This window comes from Henckelia pumila, chromosome 3 (genome assembly GCF_033568475.1).
Source record: "Henckelia pumila isolate YLH828 chromosome 3, ASM3356847v2, whole genome shotgun sequence".
In the NCBI taxonomy this organism is placed as follows: domain Eukaryota; kingdom Viridiplantae; phylum Streptophyta; class Magnoliopsida; order Lamiales; family Gesneriaceae; genus Henckelia; species Henckelia pumila.
Genome location: NC_133122.1, coordinates 9,992,061 through 10,001,480, shown reverse-complemented (window position 1 = coordinate 10,001,480; position 9,420 = coordinate 9,992,061).

The window sequence follows — 9,420 nt, the reverse complement described above, 5'->3', positions numbered from 1 at the left end:
TCGCAAATGCTAGTCTCAAACTCGAGCGATCCTTATCCTTATTATCGGACGGCTCAATCGACTAGGAACAGTTTAGAATACACAGTGACTATAAGATGTGTTTCATGATAGACATCTCCATGTTCTACCACATCTTACATACACTATAGTATATTCAAGGTCTTTATCAAAACAACAATAGTATATCACAATATAACAATATGAAGAAAGATAAAGTCATTGCCATTAATAAAAGTGTAAATTATATTAAACAAAAGATTGTTTATACAAAGAGTCATCAAAGCCCTTAGCCACAAGTTGGCTCACCGGGCACCTACTCTTTCAATCTCCCACTTGCCCTAAAGCCAACTAGTCATACTACGTAGACCCATTGCTTCGCGATGTTTGTCAAATAATGATCCTGACAAGGGCTTAGTAAGTGGATCAGCGATATTGTCTGTAGAGGCCACTCTTTCGATAGTGATGTCTCCTCTTTCCACAATCTCCCGGATGATGTGGTATTTCCTCAGTACGTGTTTGGATCTTTGATGAGACCTTGGTTCCTTTGCCTGAGCAACGGCACCCGTGTTGTCACAGTACACCGGGACTGGACCAACAACTTCAGGAATGACGCCCAACTCTTGGACGAAATTCCTCATCCAAACGGCCTCTTTAGTAGCAGCTGATGCTGCAATGTATTCTGCCTCAGTTGTGGAATCCGCTGTGGTGTCCTGCTTGGAACTCTTCCAAGAGACAGCACCGCCATTGAGCATGAACACAAATCCAGAGGTTTACTTCGAGTCATCCACGTCACTTTGGAAGCTAGAGTCGGTATAGCCTTCCAATTTTAGTTCTCTTCCTCCATATACCATGAACATATTCTTAGTCCTTCGTAAGTACTTAAGAATGTCCTTCACGGCTTTCCAATGCATTTGACCGGGATTAGCTTGATATCTGCCCGTGACACTCAGAGCAAATGCTACATCCGGTCTGGTAGATATCATCCCATACATGATACTACCTATGGCTGACGCATATGGTACATGTGTCATTTTCTCTATCTCTTCATCCGTCTTGGGACACATAGACTTGGATAGAGAAACTCCATGACACATGGGTAGATGTCCTCTCTTGGACCCATCCATTGAAAACCGTTTCAATATGGTGTCGATGTAGGTTGATTGAGTGAGTCCTATCATTCTCTTAGATCTATCTCTATAGATCTGTATCCCAAGAATATAGGATGCCTCACCCAAATCCTTCATCGAGAATCTACCTGATAACCATATCTTTGTTGACTGCAACATCCCTACATCATTCCCAATGAGTAGGATGTCATCAACATAAAGTACTAAGAATGTCACAGCATCCTTAACTACTTTCTTGTACACGCATGGTTCCTCCGGGTTCTTGATGAAACCAAAATCCTTTATTGTTTCATCAAATTTCTGGTTCCAACTTCTTGATGCTTGTTTTAGACCATAAATTGATCTCTGAAGCTTGCATACCTTATGCTCGCTTCCCATGGATGTGTACCCCTCAGGCTGCTTCATATAGATTTCTTCCTTAATGTCTCCATTAAGAAAAGCAGTTTTCACATCCATTTTTCATATCTCATAGTCATACCAAGCAGCTATGGCAATAAGGATTCTTATGGACTTGAACATTGCAACTGGTGAAAAGGTTTCATCATAGTCAACTCCTTGTCTTTGAGTATAACCTTTCGCCACCAATCGCGCCTTGTAGGTCAATACCTTACCATCAGGCCCAAGCTTTCTCTTGTAGATCCATTTACACCCTATTGGAACAATTCCATCGGGAGGATCTACTAAAGACCAAACTTGGTTTGTATGCATCGAATCTATTTCCGACTGCATAGCTTCAAGCCATAAATTTGAATCCGCATCAGAAATTGCTTCCTTGAAGTTTCTTGGATCACATCCAACATCGGGTTCATCTTGATCCCCTTCAAGAAGAAGGCCATATCGAATAGGAGGTCTAGAAGTCCTCTCGAATCTTCTAGGTACAGGCGTGTCTATCAATGGTTCCTGAGGTGTAGGATCGTTATTTTGTATTTCGGGTTCTTCTCGAATTTCTTCGAGTTCCATCATCTCGCCTTTCTTATCCAATAAGAACTCCTTCTCCAAGAAGGTGGCATTCCTTGAAACAAACACTTTTGTTTCAGCAGGATAATAGAAATAATATCCGATTGAATTCTTCGGATACCCTACAAAATAACATAAGGTGGATCGACTATCCAACTTATCTCCCACTGTCTGCTTCACGTAAGCAGGACATCCCCAAATCCTCAAGTACGAATACTTAGGAGCTTTGCCATTCCATAACTCGTATGGTGTTTTGTCCACTGCTTTCGTGTGGACGTTGTTCAACAACAATACCGTCGTTTCAAGCGCATAGCCCCAAAACGAAGGTGGAAGCTCAGTGAAGCTCATCATGGATCGAACCATGTCCAACAAAGTTCGATTACGACGCTCCGATACACCATTCAGCTGTGGTGTCATAGGAGGAGTCCACTGAGAGAGAATCCCATTCTCTTTCAGATAGTCCAAAAACTCGGTACTTAAGTATTCTCCACCTCGATCCGATCGAAGTGCTTTAATACTTTTACCTAGCTTGTTTTCTACTTCAGCCTTGAATTCTTTGAACTTTTCAAATGCTTCAGACTTATATTTCATTAAATATAAATACCCATACCTAGAATAATCATCAGTAAAGTTAATGAAGTAGGTGTGGCCATATTGAGTACCAACTCTAAATGGACCACAAACATCTGTATGGATCAAATCCAACAGATTTTGACTACGCTCAGGTTTCCCCTTAAAAGGAGATTTAGTCATTTTTCCTTTCAGGCAGGATTCACAAGTAGGTAGAGAGTTAATATCAGACATATCAAACATGCCCTCTCCCACTAGCTTGTTCATCCTCCTTGAGGAAATATGACCTAGCCTAGCGTGCCAAAGGTCTGCCGGGTTTTGGCTATCGATTTTCCTTTTGTTTGTTGTTGCCGGTTTATCAACATAATTTATTGGAACGTCTTTTAGTTTTAAGTTATATAGATCATTTTCAAGTTGTCCATTTCCAATCAAACATTCATTCTTGTAAATATTGCAAATCTCATTCACAAAATTGCAAGAATAACCATCTCTATCAAGCATAGAAACAGAAATAATGTTTTTAATCAAATCCGGAACAAATAAAACATCTCTCAAAAGTAACTTAAAATCGTTCTGCAAAATTAAATAAATATCTCCCACAGCTTTAGCTTCAACTCTGGAACCATTTCCCAGCCTCAGCTGGTCTCACCCATTCTAAGCCTACGACTTCTTGTCATCACCTGCAAATCATTGCAAATGTGAGATCCACATCCGGTATCCAATACCCAAGAAGTAGTATTAAGTGAAACATTTATTTCAATATAGAACATACCCTTCGCAGTTCGCAACTGCTCTAGATATTCCTTGCAGTTACGCTTTCAATGATCGGGCTTCTTGCAGTAATGGCAAACATCCTTGGATTTTTCCATGTTTGAAGCCTTTGTCTTGTACTTCTTCTCGGGTTCGATTTTCTTGGGTGGGGTAGAACGTTTTTTACCCTTTGTACTTGGCCCCTTCTTAGCAGAAGAAGAGGAGCCCACCAAGAAAGCCGGTTTATCCTTTTTTAATGTGGATTCATATGTCACAAGCATATTGACCATCTCTTCAAGGGAGGCCTTTATATTGTTCATATTGAAATTCACCACAAATTCGTCAAACGAAGAAGGAAGAGATAGAATTAGTAAGTCCACATTGAGTTCATGCTCCAACACCAAATCAAGGGTTACCAACTTCTGTATGAGCCAAATCACTCGTACCCCATGATCACGGACCGAAGTCCCTTCACGCATGCGACACGTCATTAGCTCCTTTACAGTAGCGAACCTTTCAGCCCTCGATTGAGCCCCAAAAAGTTCCTTGAGTTGTACGTGAATGTCAGCAGCATTCACGGTGTCCTCAAATCGCCTCTGGAGTTCATCAGACATCGAGGCTTGCATATAGCATTTGGCCTTGATATCATGGTCCCACCATGTATCAAGTTTGGCTAACTCTTCCGAACTTATGTCAGCTGGTGCTTCCTTCGGAGGAGATTTTTCTAACACGTAGAGCATCTTCTCCGAACTCAAGACAATCTTCAACTTACGGAACCATTCCGTATAGTTTGCGCCAGTCAATTTATTTTGTTCGAGGATCGAGAAAAGTGGATTACGCGAATTCATCTTTATGAAATACTGAAAAGAAACAAATAAATATCAGTGATTGTTTAAGTAATTTACTAAGACATAAAATAGGCGAAATTTATTTTATGAATCTCACTCCCACTATTTTAACGATTTCACTACCCTCTAGTGAAAACGGGAAACTGTTTTCCTTAGTGAGAACATGGATTCCAATTGACAAACTATGGTCCCGAATAATATCAGCCAACCATATTTTCAAAAGGTAGAGCCCAATTGCTTCCAAAGCAACCTCCACGTTTTTACCTCATGTCCAATAAGGGCCCAATAATATGACGCCGTTTATTGTGACATGTCAAGATGACCCATCAATATTAAGTTGTGATGGACGGTCGCCATGTGGATCCCCCAATAATATGAGCCAATCCCATCGGAGTTCCACCCAACTTACAACATGTGTCGATCCAATGTACAGCTTTCCGACGAACGGGCCCCCCCAATAATATGAGCCGGACCGTATCCGCGGATAGCATCTCATACATTGATCGTTGATGGAAGGTAGGAACATTTAAACAAATTTAAATTTCCTTTATTTATCTTGATATCAATTTTAAATCATATTTAAAATGAGGGATTTTAATTTTGAAAATTTGTCTCATCATTTTTAAAATTTTGTATGCTTGCCGGATTCACACAATTATGTCTAAAACATGCATACAAAAATAATATCACATATTATATAGGATGATCGATTCCATTTCTAATCGACCCGTGGTTGCCAATCACGATTCTTAGTCCAATCCTAGGTAATATGCAGTATGCAATGCAATCCTATTACATTGAGATTCCAATTTACATTTCTTCTGTCTTTATTGTCTGCTGGGCCCACCTCCGTCTTCAAATCTTCATCTCCCACTAAATCTAATGTATTTACAATAAATAACAATGACAAGTAGGGGATACATTTTTAAGGGGTGGGAACGGGCCATAAACCAAGCCCACTTTTATTACATATGACAATTCATATTGGGCCATAAACCAGGCCCATTAATAAATCCAACAACAATAAAAACAAATGTAAATTCCTAACATACACCTACAAAATTGGTCATGGCAATAGATCATCCTTATCCACTAACATTTAATTCAAAATTAATTTATTGGATAACATGCAATGGCAATTTAAATTTAAAAGGATAAAATCATATTTCATATATAAAATCTTATTTTACATACAAAATCATATTTTATCTTTTTATCAAATAAAATCATATTTTATCTATAAAATCCAATTTTATACATAAAATCATATTTTACTCAATATATCCATAAGATCATATCTTATCATCAATTGTACCAAAAATAATTAATTTCAAAATTCAATTTAACGGATAAAATATTTAAATTTTCCAAAAATTCAAATTTATCCAAAAATCAATTTGAAAATTTTCGGACTCGAACAATTCGATCCGACGCCTCGTGGACCAATCAAAACAATTTTCGATCGGACCAAAAATAGAATTTTAACATATTAAAATTTAATTTAAAATTAAAAAATTAATTTTTCCGCGGGCCGCCCGGGACACTCCCGGGCTGCCCGCGCCCCAAAGGGCTCGGGCCGCGCAGCCCGGCTGCCCCTAGGGCAGCGATCACGTCGCTGCCCATGGGCAGCGACGTGCGCCGCCCTGCGCTGGGCAGCGACCATCGCTTCCCCCCCCCCCCCCGGGCAGCGATCCAATCGCTACCCGGGTTATGCCCGAAAAAAAAAAAATTTATTTTTAAAATATTTATTTTGTTTCAAAAACCGAGGCTTAAAAATTTTTGTACAATCGATTAATTTAATCTCTTGATCTGAGCAACATGTCTCTTATACCACTGTTGGAGAACGCGGCGATCAGATCAATCAGAATTGATACCCGGTGCAGCGGAAGTTTAAAAATTTTTATATGGAACGATTCCATAATGGGTATCAAAACTTTTACGATTAAATTGTGTGTGTAAAAATTAAATAACAATTATAAATTTTTACCTCCAATCTCGAAGCGAGATTATGGACACCAACAGATTGCTCTGCTCTTATTGTATATCCCTGGAACTGATGGACGAACTGTTCTTCAATCAGGTCCACGAACGGATAATTAATCCCTCTGATAGATTGCACTAGAAAATCTATCAGAAGTTTCTACGAAGAGAATTAACGAATTTGATCCGTTAAACCAGACTATAATTCAAAATTCACAGGCTGGATTTTTCCGAGTAGAGAGGGAGGGGGGCGGCCACTATTGAGATAAAATAACTAGGTTTTCGAAAATTTGTGACCTGTTCTGTTCAATTTCTGTACTGCAATAACTTATTTATAATGTAGGCCACTAACAGCTTAGGGCCCATTAGTCATAAGTTCAAGCCCGACAAGCAAAGCCCGCATGTTCAGAAATTAATATAAAATTCATCATGACTCCGATTGATAAACTGATTTCACCAATGTGTACAGAAACCATTTCTGCACCTTTTAAAGTCAAGATAAATTTTTCTGAATCCGAATTCAGTGGTTTCCAAAAATGCCCATCCCTATGTCATTTTAGGAAATCTTACTCCTCTACTCTTAAATAAGAAGTCCAACTTCTTTGTTCATTAAATTTAACTCTTTAAATTTAACTATCTCAACGGGGATTAAAAATTCATTACTCTGTGTGATCCTCAATGGTTCAGGGATACAGCTAGCCGTGGGCTCACAACTCCTTGTGACTCGGAACAACAATTTCCGACTTACCCATCGAATCATGGTAAGAGCGCCTAGCAACATCGCCCCATGATTCCCTAGGTATCACTGATAGTGCCTGCAAGAACCAATAGATTTTGGTTAGCGTACAGTACGGTCCCTTCATCCATATATCCCGATCGAATCAACAACCATTGGTATATCGAGAGTCGTTCGAGATTCGATAACTATGCAATACATCTTGAAGATCAAATAGTGACATCGCATGTGTTACTAAGAAACCATTTCTTAAAACACATCATGTACTCTGGCCAGAGATTCGTCACACTAATATCTCCTCAGATCGCATAGGATATCCACACTCACAAGTATGTGGTGAACCCTTGACAACAAAGCATCGACTCCTATATGTGTTGTAACTGTACCCAATCCCGACACCTGATGACCCCAATAGAGTCGGTAAACGAGTCAAAGCACAGTACTAGCATATAGAGTCTCAATGATGTTTCAAGTAGTAAGGACTAATGGTGTACAACCAAAACCGCGGACTTTATCCACTCGATAAGTGATAACCACTTGGAAAGTCCGGATAGGGTAGTTCGATCATTCATCGTATGAATATCTATTTGCATGCTTCGAACATCTCTATGTTCCTTACCAATGAAACGTGGTACTCTGCATCGCAAATGCTAGTCTCAAACTCGAGCGATCCTTATCCTTATTATCGGACGGCTCAATCGACTAGGAACAGTTTAGAATACACAGTGACTATAAGATGTGTTTCATGATAGACATCTCCATGTTCTACCACATCTTACATACACTATAGTATATTCAAGGTCTTTATCAAAACAACAATAGTATATCACAATATAACAATATGAAGAAAGATAAAGTCATTGCCATTAATAAAAGTGTAAATTAAATTAAACAAAAGATTGTTTATACAAAGAGTCATCAAAGCCCTTAGCCACAAGTTGGCTCAACGGGCACCTACTCTTTCAGCTTGGAAGTTAATTTTGTTATTTATTTTTTAGGATGACGATGAAATTTCGTTCCGGTTGATGTTTTGGAAAAATATCGTCTCAAATGGTCACGGTAAAATGCATTATGAAATCATGCCTTGATGTGTTCTTCCCTTATTTATTTGTCAGTGGTTGTGTATTTATTATAGCTTTTGGATTGTCTTAGTCGGGATGTCATTTGATCCAAGATTCGTTATGTGATGTTTTTCATTAGTTTAGTATTTATAGTTTCTTGCTTTAAGATGGTCCTGGTTGGAAAGTTATCTCATGTATTCTTTAGTATGCCATGTGATTAACTGGATTATATTAAAAGTCTCGTCTTATTTATTTGCAAGTTTCAGTAAGGAGGACCATGATTGTGCAACTATGGTGATGTGTCTTAGTAGTGCAGGTTTAAATGCTCGATGAATGTTTCACTTCTCTATTATGGTCTTTCATATTTTTAGATTAGATTAGAATTTTGTGGTTTATCCATTAACAATTTTTTTTTTGAATGAAGCATGTTTGGGACAGCTGTACGTCATTGTTGTGCAGATCTGGGCAAGGTGGATGGTACGTAAGCGTGAAATTTAAATTCAATGTATATGAAGTGTGTTGTTTATCGTCTAAATATGTTTGAAGCTTGTTATGAATAAACAAAATTCACAAATTTTCAACAATTCAACTTTATAAAGGTTGAATTTAATTAATTATTTTATTAACGTTATTGAATTATTGTCAATTTTTTTCTCGTAATGATGTAGGCTTACCCGCTTTAATTATAATTTTATGGTGATGGTGAAGTCTTTTTTGTAATTCCAGCATTGTCTTCTTTGGTGATTTCATGGAAATTTGTAATTAATGGAAACTGACTTGAAAAATATACAGATAACTAACGAAATATTGTTCATTCAAAATGCTTTTGAAAATTAACTTAACATGGACTACCTCCCATGAGGTTGAAGTGGTCCAATGCTCTCTTCCTTTGTGGCTGAAGTGGTCCAATGCTCTCTTCCATAGATGCTGCCATCACCTTCTCCTGCAACCAGAGCTTATATTTCATACGATCTGGGAATCCGAGGGAATGATTACCAAATATGATATGATCATAACCAATGCTTGAAAATTATGCGTATTTGTAAGTCTGACAAGAGGTATGCATCAAGATGTATGAACTTGAATACAATGAGGTACTTGCACAATATAGTCAAATTTAATCAAGTATGACACACAACCTGGCTAGGACCGGAGACCTGAGAGCGCTTTTTAATATATTGACGGGTCCTTACCCACCCCGACCTTTCAAAACTTAAACCCGTACTCGATTTGATCTATACACAAGGTTTAATATATTCCTTGCAAACTATCCTCGCTTATCCACAACCCCCCACACTTGACAAACAAAATTAAGTGTGAAGATTTTGCGAATTATTCAACCAAATTTCAAAATGTATTAACATTAAAATAACATATAAATTTGAACTCGT